Genomic DNA, 15,345 nt, shown 5'->3' on the forward strand with positions numbered 1-15,345 from the left:
CCTTTTAGGATTAAAGTTGGAGTGTATAATATTTTCTATATTCACATGTTACCACACTTTTTCATTTACCATGGTTTCTCTACAGTGACAGTGAGCTCTTTGATCCCTTGGTGAATGCATGTTGCTTGTTCTATAGTGACCATTATAACCAACGTGCACACCTCTTTGTCAGAATCAGAATGGGCCACCAGCTGTAAAGCAGTGGTCCTCAAACTCTGTAATGTTGAACACCATTTGGACAAATATGTTTTGTAAGTCAGACACTCACTCACTCACAGTTGAAGCTACTGGAGGCAGATCATTGCTGTGTTGGGCGGTGGGGTGACTCCAACGGCAGAAGGGGTAGTGGAAGACTTAAGGTTGGAATGGGTAATCTGGGCCATATTGGTTCAGCTTTTGGACATTCATCTGTTCTGGGAATAAGAGCGACCTTTGTTGTACTGCCCCACTCTTTTCCTTCTCCTGAAATGGCTGTTTTCCTGATAAATTCCTGACCTATTTTTGGTCGGGTCATTTTGTCCTGCTGTCATTGTCCATGGTATCTTTTTTGTCTCATTATTATTATAGCTTGGAGCCGAGCTGCTGCAGCAGTGCAGTCATGGTCCTTCCTCTTTTGTTCTGAAATGTCTGCTTGAGGATTTGTGCTCCAATTACAGTTGGGCTCACTGATGTAGGTTCTTCTGGGTTGGTAGTCATTGACACACTATGTCATTTGAGCGTGCAGATTTTGGAGACCACATGAAACCTAAAAAGACGTTAAGGGAATTTGAAGGCCATGACAATTTAAACATATTAACTGCTCATTGCTCTGGGTACAATTCTGGGCTGATTTACTGGTGGGGTCATCACAAGCAACATTATTGTGTACCTCAGAAATGTATTTTTGCTGCGTGGACTGTGTTACAGGTTTTAGTGGGGTAATTAACATATTTAATAGGCTATTAGAGTCAAGGAAAGTTGGCTATAGAGTGTTGGTCCCAAGTGTGGACTTTTTGCAAACCCATTAATCCAGTTGGGCATTCCCACTGAGACTATTTTCATCAAAAGGGGCAAGAATCCCATAACTAATGCACAAGAACAAAGCTTTCTCGATTGTCATGGGTAACATTGATGCACATTACTTTACTTTATTTTATTTATAAAGCGCACCATAAAACCCAGAGGCGTGAGGGCGTGACAAAAAGTCAGACAAGGATCATCCAGAGTAGGCAGATTGTTTACGATGTAAAGCTGGTTAGTTAAACAGCAAAGACTTGATCTCTTTTTTGAATATTGTTAAGGAATCACTACCTCAAAGGCCTGGAGGGATATCATTCCATGCCTTAGGTGCTGCCATGAAAAAGCACTTTTGCTAACCTGAGTGAGGTTACATTTCGGAATTTGCAACCTGATTTAGGGTGTTCGACCTCAATGTTCTGGTGTTGCCTTTCCTTTGAAGTGTTTCTGTTAGATAACATGGGCCCACTCCCTTAAGACATTTGTGGGTGATGGTAAGTAGTCGAAATTGGATCCTGGAGGCAACGGGAAGCCAGTGCAGGCCGCGTCTGGCCTCTGTGACATGATCTCTCTTTTTTGTGCCAACAATGGTTCTGACCATAGAATTTTGAAGTGTCTGCAGGTGCGCAACATCAGATTTGGCTACTCCCACCAGTAAACTGCCACAATAGTAAATGTTCGACCCAGCAATGGCCCTGGCAATCTTCTCACAATTAGTTTGCGAGATGAAAGGTCTAAGTTGGGTCAGCAGTTTGATATAATAGGCTGTAGAGGACATGAAACTGCCCATATGTGCCTTCATGATTATGTTTTGGTCGAGGACTACCCAAAAAGTCTTCACTTTATTTTTGGTTTCTATGACACAGCCAGCTATTTTGAAGTGTTTATATTAATCATCCAGTTTGTTAATTTTGTTTTTTGTGCCTATTACCATCAGCTCAGTTTTTTCTTTATTTAGTGCCAAGACATTTTCCATCATCCAGCATTCGATGATTTCATAGGTTTCATTTAGCCTTTTTTCATCCTCTTTATGTTGTCCTGACATGGGAATGACACATTGAGTGTCATCCAGAAAGTTTGTGAAACCTATATTACTTTTTTTCCAGCAGGTTGAAGAAAGGTACTGTGAAAATATTATATAAGGATGGTGATAGACATGCGCCCTGTGGCACCCCGCATTTGAGAGTTATGGGGGGTGTTGCTTTTGTGTTCCCACTCCAAACTCTTCAGCTCTGTCTGCTCAGAAATGATTTGACCCACAGGGCCGCATTCTCTGAGAATCTCACTACCTCCCTCAATCTGGTGTCCAGTTTGCTATGATCCACCAGATCTAAGGCGGCAGGCAGATCGAGCAGCATTAATGTCACTGCTTGCCTTTTGTCCATATATTGTAATATACACGAGTTTAAGTCTAATAGGGACGACTCTGTGCTGTGTCCCTGTCAAAAGCCTGATTGCCATTTATTTAGGATTTTGTTTTCCTTCAAAAATGTCGAAGGTTGTAAATACACCACACAATCTGAGATATGAGTGATAGGGTGATAATTTAGGGCAATCTTTGGACAGAAACCTGGCTTTTTAATTAACTGAGAAATCCATGCATTCTTGAGATCATCAGGAATGTGGTTTTCTGCAAATTAGGTGTTTATAAATTTGCAGAGTGCGCCTATCAACTGTGGCATGCATTCCTTTATTACCATAGCTGAGCATACATCACCCTTACAGTTAGTGGGTTTCAACTTGGCAATGATTTTCATTAGTTCAGTTTCACTAACCGGTTTAAAACTAAACTGGTGTTTGTGGCTTTCTGAATGTTGTCTAACCCCCTCTAACAGGGTATTATCTTTTGGGAGTTATAATTGTTATTTACTTCCATCCTTTTCCTAATAGTATCAATTTTCGCCATCATAGCACACTGTATCGTATTTGTATTATACCATAGTCATTCTTTACGGTGATGTCTGTATTTGCCCTAGAAGGTTTTTCTAGCTCTTTCTAGTGTTCTTTAGAGCTAGATTGTGCGTTACTAATTCTGTCATTATAAAACAATTATTTTTCTGTGATTACAGCTTGTCTGAATGCTTTGGTTGCAGTTTGAAATTCCCTCCTTTTCATATGCACCTTGAGTTAATGTCCATGCGTCGAAGTGTTTTTGTTTAGTGGCTTTTAATTTTTGTTGTTCTGATGAGAACCGTGGGCTATTCTTTTCTCTCTACCACCTGTTTGATTTTCAGTAGGGCTAGTGAATGTGTAGCTACCTGCATTATTTGTTTGGATGTACCTGTCATCTCATCTGCACTACTTAGCTTCATAATTTTTTCAGAAAGGGAAGTCAACCAAAGTTCCAATGCCGTGGCTGTAAGCTTTTTTAGATTTCTGGCCAATATCGGTGGCTTACCTTCTGCTTTTAATGTAATGGGTTCTTTAGCATTCACCATACACTGTAGAAAAAGGTGATCTGACTATGGGCAAGGTTGGATACATACATCCATGATTATAGTATTGCGCGTGGCTATCCAGTCTAGGGTATTACCCTTCTCATGGGTCTGAGCCATGACATGCTGGGTAAATCCTAGATTGTCTAGGGAGTCTTCCAGACTTTTGGCCATAAAATCATTCTCATTTCCCAACCACAAATGTGGGTTGCCAAGGACCAATACTCTGGTATTAATTTGTAGTAGGGGTAGTAAAATGCTACTAAATTGGTTTGCAAAGTCTGGCATAGGATGTGGGGGTCCATAGACTACCAACATGTTTATCATGGGTTCAATATTAGTCCTAACCTTAATATGCTTAATCTCAGACCCTTCACTAGTGATGGGCTCTCCTTCCCCTATATCCAGGCTGGATTTATAGATAAAAGCTACCACTCCTCCTTTTCCTGTGGTTCTGTATTGCTGTACCATACTGTAACCTTCTGTAATGGCCAGAGATAGAGTAGGTCCAGCTGCTTCGTAGCTCCACGTTTCTGTAATAGCATATAAATTAATGTCTTGACTACTGATGTATGATGCTACTTCTATGGCATAGTTTAGTAGGGATCTGGTGTTCAATAGTAGGAGTATGAGACAGTGTGGTACATAATCCTTGTTAGTTTGTTTTCAGTCCCTTTTGCAACATTTACATTTTCTATTATCACATCTTTCTCAAGATTGTCCCGGGAGGATAGCTCAGCGGCAGCGTGCGCGTCTTGGAAGCAAGACGACACGAAGCAACAACAGGTTCGATCCCCGGGTCCGCGCTTAGAAACCTCTGGGTGTTTAAGCGTGTTATAAATAGTAACTAAGACAAAAAAAAACACAATTACGCAACTAGAAAAACAAACAATTCCTGTAACAGTGCCTCGATGCCTGGGGGCTGTGTGAGCGCTTTATAAATGTAAAATAAATAAATAAATAAAATATGTAATCCTGTGTTTGTATGCAATTATGCTGAGCCTGAACTGCATCATGGTATTTGCTAATACCGTTCATACAATCAGATAATTTGACCGTGGGCTTGGATCCCTGTGGGCCTTGAAAGCAACCTAACAGGGATAACTCATGCCCTGGAACACAGGTGGTAGGTGAATATTGATGTGTTCAGGTGATGAAACATTATCTACTTTTCGTTTATCTACTCGTGCATTATCTCGTGCTGTGACGATTCTATTATTATCCAATCTGTCGCAGGCGGCTTTAATCTCATCTAAAACCTCTTGTAACCCCATATTTCTATATGTTTATATGGAATAAATCCTTACGTTTTGAGCAGATAAGAGGTTCGATTCCTTCCACGTCCTCCATGGACCGGCACAGACCGCCTTCTTTTATTCATGCCCGCGCATTGGCACCTGGAATGCGAATTTGTAGTTCAAAGGACTACAATATTGCTGGGAACTGTAGTTCAACCAGTTACAGTGCGCGTGCAGAGCAACTAGCTCTGATTCAAGTCGCCACAGGGTTTACAAAGTAATTTAGCACGAACAGAAGGCTATAAGCATGACAGCCCACTATATAATGCCTACAGCTTTAAATACAAATGTAGTTTAAAAAGTGATAACAAAGAGAAAAAAATCCGAAATAAAATCCTAAAATACAGTCACAATTAAAAACGATCTAGAGTCGATGCAAACAAACAATCTTTGAATCAATCTATGAATATTAAAGACGTAATGGATCAATTGAAATCTACCCTAAGAAGGTAGTAGGTGTATTTGAAGCATGCTTACTAGCAATGAGGGTGACTAATGTTGAAGCTAGTGTGTCCCACATCAGTAAGACCAACACAGATGATTCAATTAACACAAATCTGAGCACCATCAGTAATAGTCCTATCAATAGAGCCCCCAGAAGAGTGTTATCTCCTTGCAGCAGACACCAGAGGTGCATGTGAAACAGGGGACCCGAGAGTCAAAGCAGGCATCTGGGCCCTTTACACCAACAATAACACAGTGGTGACATTTGGCAGTGATGGCCAGTGGGCTTATACATTTCCAGTAACACACAGAGTATGACAACACTGCACACCTTTCCCGCTTTGGGTTGTTGTTTTTGTTAATAATCACAAAGAGATATATACCATTCCAACTCTGGATGTTGCAAGAATAAGATATTGATGTATACAGCTTCTATTGTTTGAGGAAGTTTAAGACCAATGGGCATAGTTTGGAATGAGGCCACAATTATGATTATTCTGCTTTGGGGAGAACCCTCCATGTACCAGATATATCTCAAAGGTGAGGTTGAGGATGTCTCAGGCAACGGGGGCATCCATTTCTTGTTTTCTGGTGGATGGGAGACACTTATATAAAACAATGATGATTTAAGTTTATAGAGCCAAAGTGGCAGCTGTAGCATTGTATAGAGTAGAGGTTTGGCTCTAGAAATATCAACATAGAGTGTATTTTACAAACGCTTATTTGGTATGAAAATATAAGTCTCAAACCTAATAAATAGCCAAAGAAGTAAATCAAAGGGGCACTGTTGAGATAATTCTGCAGAACATTGCAAAATATCCGATCAAATTAAGGAGTGGAGATTCTCCTTCACTTTGTAAACATCTAAAATCTGAAATGTTATGTGGGACCATAGATAGAAAAATATGGTTTCTAAGTAACGTCAAGCAAGCCCTGACTATGATTGGGAAAGAGGAATGGTACTTCCATCTAATGCAGATTTGTATCCAAGGCCACATATCAGCTGAGAGGACCAGTAGAGGATAATATAGAATCTATCATGCATGCTAACACACGTAGCAATGTAATGATTTTGAGACGACATCCATATGCAAAATGTTGGCTTACCTTATTATCATCCCAAATGTCATGGATTGTTCCTTGATCACGTGATTATGATAAGATCAGTTACTGTTAAAGATTAGTCCGGGCAGGTGAAAATGAATGAAATTGTTCATCTATATAATGCCAGTCTGCTCTCAATGTTAGGGAAAAGAGTAATCATTTTATTTTACCTTGTAAGAGGTATAGCACAATGCTATGTAACATTGTTGGCTTCTCGAGGATGAGGCTAACATGCTAGCAGTCTGCACACCTCTGGCTTTAAACATAAGAACACTGCAACTAAACTTGTTCATCTAGCTTCTTGTTTAAAACGGGTCCGTTTTACATATGATTACGTCTTTTGCTCAAAGAGGTGATCAATTAGCAATGGTGTTAACATTGTTTCCCTTGTGGGCTACGGTATGTTCCATGATTGATGAATTGCTCTTATTCTGTCAATGGGTGGACCTGGTGACATTCTGTGTACCTATATTAGGACTGCTGTGTTGCGGTATGTTGTAATGGGGGTATGTGCAACATGTAACATGAGGAATTATTTGTTTTCCTCTGTGGTTTCTTTTTGCTTCATCAACGATTGTGTCTTCATGTATGAATCACTGCTAAGCATGTGTTATGGTTTATTATTATTGTCTGTGTTTATGCATTGTGTTGTTTTATGGATTTGGTCCGAAATAAACATAATTGAACTGACTGAATAACCAAAGGGGAAATGCATAGTGATACATTTTAGTGCCATGATGGTTTTCAATATAGCTGACTGCAGTGTGTTGAGTTAAGCACTTGTCGCACAGATCTGTGTTTATATAGCAAATGGCAGTATCAAATTTCAGCAAGGCTGATTCAGACTTTCCTGTCTATGAGGGCGATTATATATATATTTTGATCATAACAACACATACCGTGCTACGTAGTTATTAAAAAATATCATAGCATGCGTATGATCAAGTTCAAAGCTCTGTTCCTCCGTTCAATGGCTGGAAAAAGTGCTCCATCTCCTCAAAAGAGGAAAATAAAATGTCAGTCCGAAGGAATTAATAGCTTGCCCGTTTGAGACTGTGGAACCCAAGTATTTGGGCTCAGAGCCTTGATATTTATTGCCACTGGACGATACAGTGTGTTTAGTGATATGCTGTTTCCCATGAAAGATTGTCCTTCTCACCTTCAGGTGGCATTGTTTTTCCCATTGCATGTTTTCCTTTCTTTTATTGCAGGCCATTTGAGCAGAAGGGGTCATAGGCAGACACGAGCCAACCAAGTGTCACACTCCTGTGGCAAACCTATATTTTTTTGCCCACAAAAATACCATATTTTTCACAATTTTAAACGTTCTTCTGCTGAATAATTCTCCTTTTGTATAATGTTCCGATACCGTTGTTTACAAACAATACTGTCATGTTGGGTTATTCATGATTTCTGTACTTTCCAAATCAGGTCTGCAAAACAAGGAATGGTCAATCCTTCACAGATAATTGCACCCTGGGGTATGACAAGAGCTGAACAATTATGCAGTCAAGGGCAGGAATTGCAGGCGGTACCCACATCTCATTTTCACCTCTCTGCCAAATTGTGTGATCCTGGACATCTCATTTAATCTCATAGTTCCACACTTGTCAAAATTGCCAAACCCAAAATATTTCTGAATTGTCAGCCCATAAGAGTGAGTCCATTCTAGCATACGCTCTTCAGAAAAGCACCAGTCGTGGTTTAAGTGGCTACCGTCTTGCTTTATAAATAATAATAATAATAACGATCATTCGTATATTGCACAAACCAAACGTAATATGTTTTTTCTGCTCACGAACGGAAACACCATTTGAAAACCATGACTCACTTCTAAACCTAGTCAGTTTTCCTATATGTTAACTGTCCTTGTAGCTTCAAATCCATAGCCTCTCACTATGCCATAGTGTGTGTACCCTACTCGTTGCTGTCCAGTCTATCTCTTGTACCCATGCTGGGGTCCTTTCACATGCTGTGAAGCTACTTCTGGGTCTCTTTTGGGGTAAATGTACTTTTTCATGCAGCTAATGATCTGCGTCCTTTATTTATACTTGTAAACTTTTCTTGAACCTGCGATTTTTTCAAAGGTCTCATGTACCTTTTTCAGGCAGACAGGTACCCATGCTGGTGACTGCTGTTATCCTTGAGATGGCACTTGTTTAATACTATGATTCCAGCGAGGATGAAGAAGGGGGCAAATATGTCCCCTTAAGCTGGCCCTGGAGTTAGCCTCTTTACAGGAGGAGACAGATGATGGATTCACAAATTGGGAAATGAATGCAGCCTGCAACTAGCATCCAGACACCCTTTATTTCCTAACATAGTATCCTTTCTCCTCCCCTATGATGCCCCTTTACATTGAGACCAAGTGGGGTTTTCAAAGAGAAAACATGTCCTGCTCTCGAATATGACAGGTTTGATCACAAGCCGCCTCAGTGGATCCACCACCTCTGCAGAGGGTAGGCCTGCTCGATGCTGCAACTGAGTCTCTTCTTGAGAATTGTGGGATTTCACATATGTGATTCAAGGCATGTTGGAAAAGGTCATTTCTGTCACTGGACATATAGGGGACAGAACAACACGTTTACTAGACAATAAAGAACATTGCCCTGCCTCTGTTTCTAAGAACTGGACATACACATACATGGGCATTGTGGGCCTTCTATACCTGTGGCAGGGCAATGTGGAGACCACTTATACATATAAGAGGCTATAGGGAGAACAGCATTATCACTGGTTACTGTCCTTTGGAGACTGGAATAACTATTGCTGGCCATATGAAGACTCTACTGGTTCTCTGAAAAAATAAATGTGGAACAATGCTAGCTATGACTCTTCTTTTTAAGGAAAAGATAAACAGGGTAATAGAAAGAAAATACAAATACATAATAAATAGAGACCACACTGGTGTTCATGTCTGAAGAATAGCTACCATAAATACATAATCCTCATTTATTTGACCACTTCAACTTTTCATTCCTGAAACGACATGCTTATAAAAGCAACAAGTAATTAAAATGTGTCGTTTAACAAAAACATACATTATGGGAAAGCAGAACAGAATGGAGTCTATGCCATAAAGTAACGTAGCCTTCTCTGTCATGAGATGCCCGTTTAAATTGTTAAATGTTAAATCGAATAGCAAGCTCATTTCAACCTCAGGAATGTTGGACGACAGGACAAAATGTATAATTGTTTAGAAGGGTTGTCCAAACCAGGCACTGGGTCATAATTAAAGTTTGATTTAAAGTTGCTCATACCCTTTGCATTTTCATAGTAGCATAGAGTTGTAGGGTATGAAGAGACCTTTCAGCTGCAGAGAATGTATTTGGGAAGAATCAAGGTCATAATATGGACTGATTGATATGGAAATCTGAAACCACCTTTGGCAAGAATTTGGGGTTACTGCAGAAACAGAATTCGATGGGTTTTATACAGTGCACTCCTTTGTTTTGTAAACTGTATATATATATATATATATATATATATATATATATATATATATATATATATATGTAGAATAGATATTTGTAGAAGAGTCTGCATAATTTTAAGATGCAGAGGATTATCGGTCAACCCTGACACAGGGATTGAATAACTGAAATAGAAACATGAGTGAGGTTCCCAGTTAGGGAACTCCCATCCACCGCACACTATCACAGGCCCTCAAAAAAGAGCCAAACATTTTAAACAAATTCTTGTAGATTTCCAAAACATTTTAGTACCATTTGTTGACAACAATCTTTCCATATATGGTTAATATCACAAATTTGTGTTGATACAGTTCACTTAACATATAGTTAATATTTTATTCTTGAGGCCCAACGCATTTCGAGAATAACATTCTCTTCATCAGGGGTTCATATTTCAAATAATTTCTATAAAATAATATAGATAGCAAACTTTCATACATAGTTTTTCAACATCCGCTCATCAAAAAGTTATTAGTTACAATTTATACGTTTGAAAACACTGTGGTAAACTTCTACATAAAATAAGAATAATTCAAGGTGTGTATCTGTTTTCAAATAATCCGTATTTGATTAAAACAGGAGGTGACTGGTTAATTACTATTGTACTTGTCAGTGTTTTATGCGCTCTTTCAACAAAAAACTCATCTGCATCAATATCACCTTCAATAAAGCTTAGTTAATCCTAATTAACCAAATCTAACCTTATCGTGAGATTTCCAGTACTATTTATGCTTGATTGAATTGTCTTCCTAAGTCTTAAACTAAAGGTCGTTCCATATACTTTTCTGTGTAAACATAGAAAACTGATTGACTTAATCTTGTCAAGCATCCATGTGTAAACACACATGCTGTCTGATATATTTACACTCACCTAACTTTCGAAAACCGTGCTCTCTTAGGGGTCTTCCTCGAATGAGGTATTCTATGGACATGTGTCACAGGGGTCTGTAGTCAAAAACAGGGGAGTTCGAACTTTAGAAGTGCCCCGGAATTGGAAATATATTTGTAAATATATTCACAATACAATGGGTTGTAAAAATACCCACAAACTAGAGCAGAAACATTGTAAATCCCTTGTGGTCTATTAGAAAAGAGGTTTCCCCTGTGCTGCCAACATGGCTACATATTTAAATCGCGTCCAGTTGCGTATGTGTGATGTCATGACATGTTAAGACATGTTACACTGATGACATAGTGCACATATGACGTGCTTGATGTAAACTAGTCTTCTTGTTTTTAAATTGAGCAGATTACTTGATGTTAGACCCAATAATTAAGACCCATCAAGGATAATAAGTATAAGGTGATGACTTGATGACGTGCTTCTCTGTCAACCACTATCTCACTTTCTTAATATCGAACGAAAGATTTGATATGGGACCTGATGTTAGCTACTCTCTGCAGAAGAGATTAGTAACAGGTCGTGACCTGGAAGGTAATACGGTAATGTGATCCTAGTCACAGTTCTCATGAAAGTAATTTTAAGGAAATAAATCAGAATAATAAATCTAAATCACAACCAACCTTACTCTAGTACTAGGCACCAACTTCAACAAGAAATGGCAAGGCAGATACTCTTTTTTAGTTTTTGCATCGGAATGGCAGAACACCCTACCCAAACCTCTCCACCTGGAAGTGAACCACCTGAATTTTAGAAAACAGCTAAAGACCTGGCTTTTCAACCAATCTCTTTGAAAGAAATGAAAAACAATAGCAACTGACTAAAAACTGTGCATGAGAAACTTGGGCTAATTTACAACAAGCAATATCAAAACTCTTGCCACTACCATTTGTGTGGAACCAATTTGATTCATGGAACCTTTGTTGCGTGGCACTGGTGCACACCTTAATCTCAGTGAAATCTACAAACAAGATCAGGAAGCAAAAACACCCTAACTGCTTCCATCTCTCCTCTTCATCCCTTATCTACCTCCTCACTACTAAAATCCTGCATCCTTACACCTCCCACACTCCTTCAGTTAGCCACAGGGCCTACTGTGCTAATCAGATTCATACTCTATCCATCTTCTATCAACACCCATGCTGTCAATTTTTGCACTGCACAATCCGAAGTTTGCCCCTACGGCTAACCTGCCCGGTTGGAACCAACCACAAACAACAGAGAAATGTTTATATTGGCACACTGGCAACGGGTACTTCCGACCTGCACCCATCAACACCAAAGGCTTCTTCATTTGCCTTCCTGCTATCCGACTAGCACACCATGCCCTCCTTTCTTACAGAGCCACACACAGTGTGGCCAACATCATTGGCAGGAAGGTGCTATATAAGACCACTTTACATTACATACATTGGAAAACAAATGAAAATGTTCCACGTGATTGTTTGGGGGTAGCAAGAATGTAGAATTCCCACGTGACAGAAATAAGCAAAGAATGTGTGTTGTTTCACTTCTAGAGGCCAAAAAAATGTATGTAACAAATCAGACATCTTTCATCTGGACCTTAAAAATGATGGAATGACAATATCATGCTCACGCTCACACACAGATGTATATATGGCAAAGCTCCAGCTTACATGAGAAGTAAAATCATCCTGTATAAGCCCTCCAGAGGGCTAAAATCAGCCGAACAAGGACTGATTACGACAGCCCCTTTCAGACTCAAAAACGGAGCGGGCAAACCCTTCCCTGTCACTGTAGCAGGCCTCTGGAACAACCTCCCGTGCCAGATAAGGATGGAAGCCAACTACCAACGCTTCCGAAAACAATTGAAAACTTACTTCTTTAAGTAAAACATATAATTACTTCGGCCCAGTTCTATATCTTCTATATCTGTCTTGTGCTTCGTGTATGTTATCCGTCACTTGTCTCTCGTGTTCCTGTCTCTGCGCCCCGAAGCTTGCGAGCTACCGGCGCAATACAAACAAATAAAATAAAAAAATTAAAAAAAATGATTCTATGCAAGGCTACTTTTGATATCGCAAATACGTACGTACACCACTTATATATATCACTGGATGTATTGAAGTATTATTTGTTGATTCGTATTCGTTGGTCTTAACATCACACCCCGTGTGCATACCCTGCTTAAGAGCCACTTCAGAGGATTATGATAGAAACAACACTTTGTGCAGAAGCTTCTACACAGAGGGCGCTTCTCGCGAGATATCATTATCACGAACTTCAAACGCACTAATTAATTCTCCTAAATGCATGGTTCGAATAAAGTAACTGCAATCTTAAATGATGATTGCCTCTATTATGATGATATCCTTATTGCAATGTGCGTAGGTGCTCAATTAAATGGTACTCAAATTGTTGACCTTGGAAGAATTAAGGAAAGACTCGATTTACAAAGCGTTTTTTGCAATTGGAAAAGTGTTTTTTGTAAATCAGCCCTCGGTCGGTGGAGACTGGATCCTACGAGCAACAGCTGAGCAATAACGTGTGGAACAAGTGCTTAACGTGTTGAGCTATTCAATCGGTCACAACACTCACTTTACCAGCCATATTGAGATAAAGAAAAAGAACCTGCCAACATGACGCGTGTCTGCATGACTGAATAATCAGTCATGCAGACACGCGCCCTTATCAGTATGCAGCATTGTGTTAGGGGGTTACGAAAAAAAACACCTAGGCAACACAATAAGCAGGCAACTCCAGACCACCTAGAGGAGACTGAAATGGTGGCATTTTCAATAAAGATCACACCATTAGAATACCAAACGCAGAAAAAGAGCTGCTTTCTGACGTACCTGGGATGAAAGTGCACAGCGACACGTCTGAAATGTAGGCTTCCTGGCACCGGGCTCATATGAGCCTGACCCTGTCATTGACTGAGGGAGGGGAAGAGGCGATACACGACGTTGCCTACTTTGCTCTTCGGGCATCAGCGCGCAGAACCCTACATACAAGCGCCTACTCCAAAAATCCCTCAAATCCACGAGCAGTACGCGGAGGTAGGGTGCAAAATAAATAAGGGACGACGCGAGCAATTCAAAAGCAGCATATGTGAAACTCAGGGCATGACTTCGGCGAAACTGTAGCGCGCCCTGAAACAAACGCAGCCTGTCAAAAAAGAGGAACAGAGCGTTTGCTTCCCCAGTATTCTAGAAGTGGTGTTTTTTTAACGGTTCACACTATCACGACACGCGGCTTCCTTTTTACACAGCACTACGTCTCTTTATCTCCTGTTTTGCATGTTGAACTGTTCAAATGAGACGTTCTACTGTATGCATTGCACCCAGCGTTGTGCACGCGCACTCAAAACACATCGCCACTGTTAAGGATACCGATGGATCGTCTTTCGAAAAAAATAACGGATGTTCCAGTTTGCATGAAGTTTCATTCTAAATGGCGTTTACGCTTGATAATGTGCAAAAGACACGAATCATGCGAAGAGCATGGGTCTGTTCACATGGTGCCCGTAGGCTCATATTACAGGAGAACATGTTCTTGTTATTAGAGCATATGTTGGTACTTTAGTACCACTTTGTTAGTTTTGGCGCCTGTAGTGGCACATTAGCTCTATCTTGTTGGTTAACCAATGTTACACAGAGGTAAAAAGGACAAGTGTGTTGAGAAGCTAATATTAGGTTGACATGGCAAATGGCTTTGTTTTTGGCTTACATTGGCACGCACTACTGAGGACTTTTTTGGTTTCCTTCTTTTGATTCTGATAGCATGTCTCGGCACAGGCACGAGAAAAAAATAAATAAAAAAATACCCTGCAGAGCCATGTCATTTATAGTGACTGACTCACAGTCATATGGTCTCATTGCATGTTTGCCAGTGTGCTATTAACGTGCCGGTAATACCGTTTACCGTCACGTTCCCACACCGGCAAACTACACATTTGGTTGTGGGGTGGCATATTTACCTGAAGCTCCGAACTGCCGGTAATTCCGGAACCCCACCACCAGAAAATGCTGGTACTACCAGCACCGGTGTTACCAGTGCTGGTATTACGGCACCAGTGTTACCGATGCCGGTAACAACGGCAAATCCTCCCATGGAATGAGGATTAATGCCATTTATCGCCACTTGTAATCTGCCGGTAATTCTAGCAGAGCAAGTGGTGGTAATGGTAATTCCGTTTGGTGGTATCCTGGCGGATTTACAGCCAGGATACCACCAAACATGTAATGAGGCCCATAGTCTCTCATCCTAAAACGAGTACCTCATTTTGACCCTAGACCGTCATCTGCATTCTAGTCCCTTATTGTTCCAGTCCCTTATGCTAATCTCTCATCCTAGTCCTAATATCTCATTGGTCCTCATTACGAAGTTGGAGGTAACCATGCCGCATTTAGCGGCATGGTTGCCTCCTTACTGCATACCGGGCCCAGGTTCCTCAAATGAGGACTAACTGGGCCATCCCAACCTTGGCGGACCCAGTAATACCTCGTCCGAGGAACACAGACCTGGTACATCCCCATTCCCATTCGAGCCCCGATAGGGCTCAATGGCAATGGGGAAGGAGCTAACAACGGGCCTGTTTATGACGGGCCCGTTGTTAGCTCCCTGGTCTCCTCGTGGGACCCGGTAAGGACACCTGGTTTTACCAGGCACCCTTTGCGGGTCCCGCGAGGAGACCTCGTAATAGGGCGGAATGGGTTTACTGGCAACGGCAC

General features: G+C 40.7%; 1 protein-coding gene across 4 annotated transcripts in view; it reads right to left on the reverse strand.

The window, feature by feature from the left end:
* The window catches only part of SYK (spleen associated tyrosine kinase), a 556,773-nt gene that overhangs the window by 451,971 nt on the left and 89,457 nt on the right, over window positions 1–15,345 (reverse strand). For 2 of the 4 annotated variants that reach the window (XM_069625646.1, XM_069625643.1), the window contains exon 1: window positions 13,468–13,785. The exons of the other annotated variants lie outside the window; for them this stretch is intronic. The gene's annotated coding sequence lies outside the window, so the exon portion shown is untranslated. Of the gene's footprint in view, window positions 1–13,467; window positions 13,786–15,345 lie in introns of those variants that run through there. 4 annotated transcript variants of the gene reach the window in all.

This window comes from Ambystoma mexicanum, chromosome 6p, assembly GCF_040938575.1.
Source record: "Ambystoma mexicanum isolate Mex_15411 chromosome 6p, UKY_AmexF1_1, whole genome shotgun sequence".
Classification (NCBI taxonomy): Eukaryota; Metazoa; Chordata; class Amphibia; order Caudata; family Ambystomatidae; genus Ambystoma; species Ambystoma mexicanum.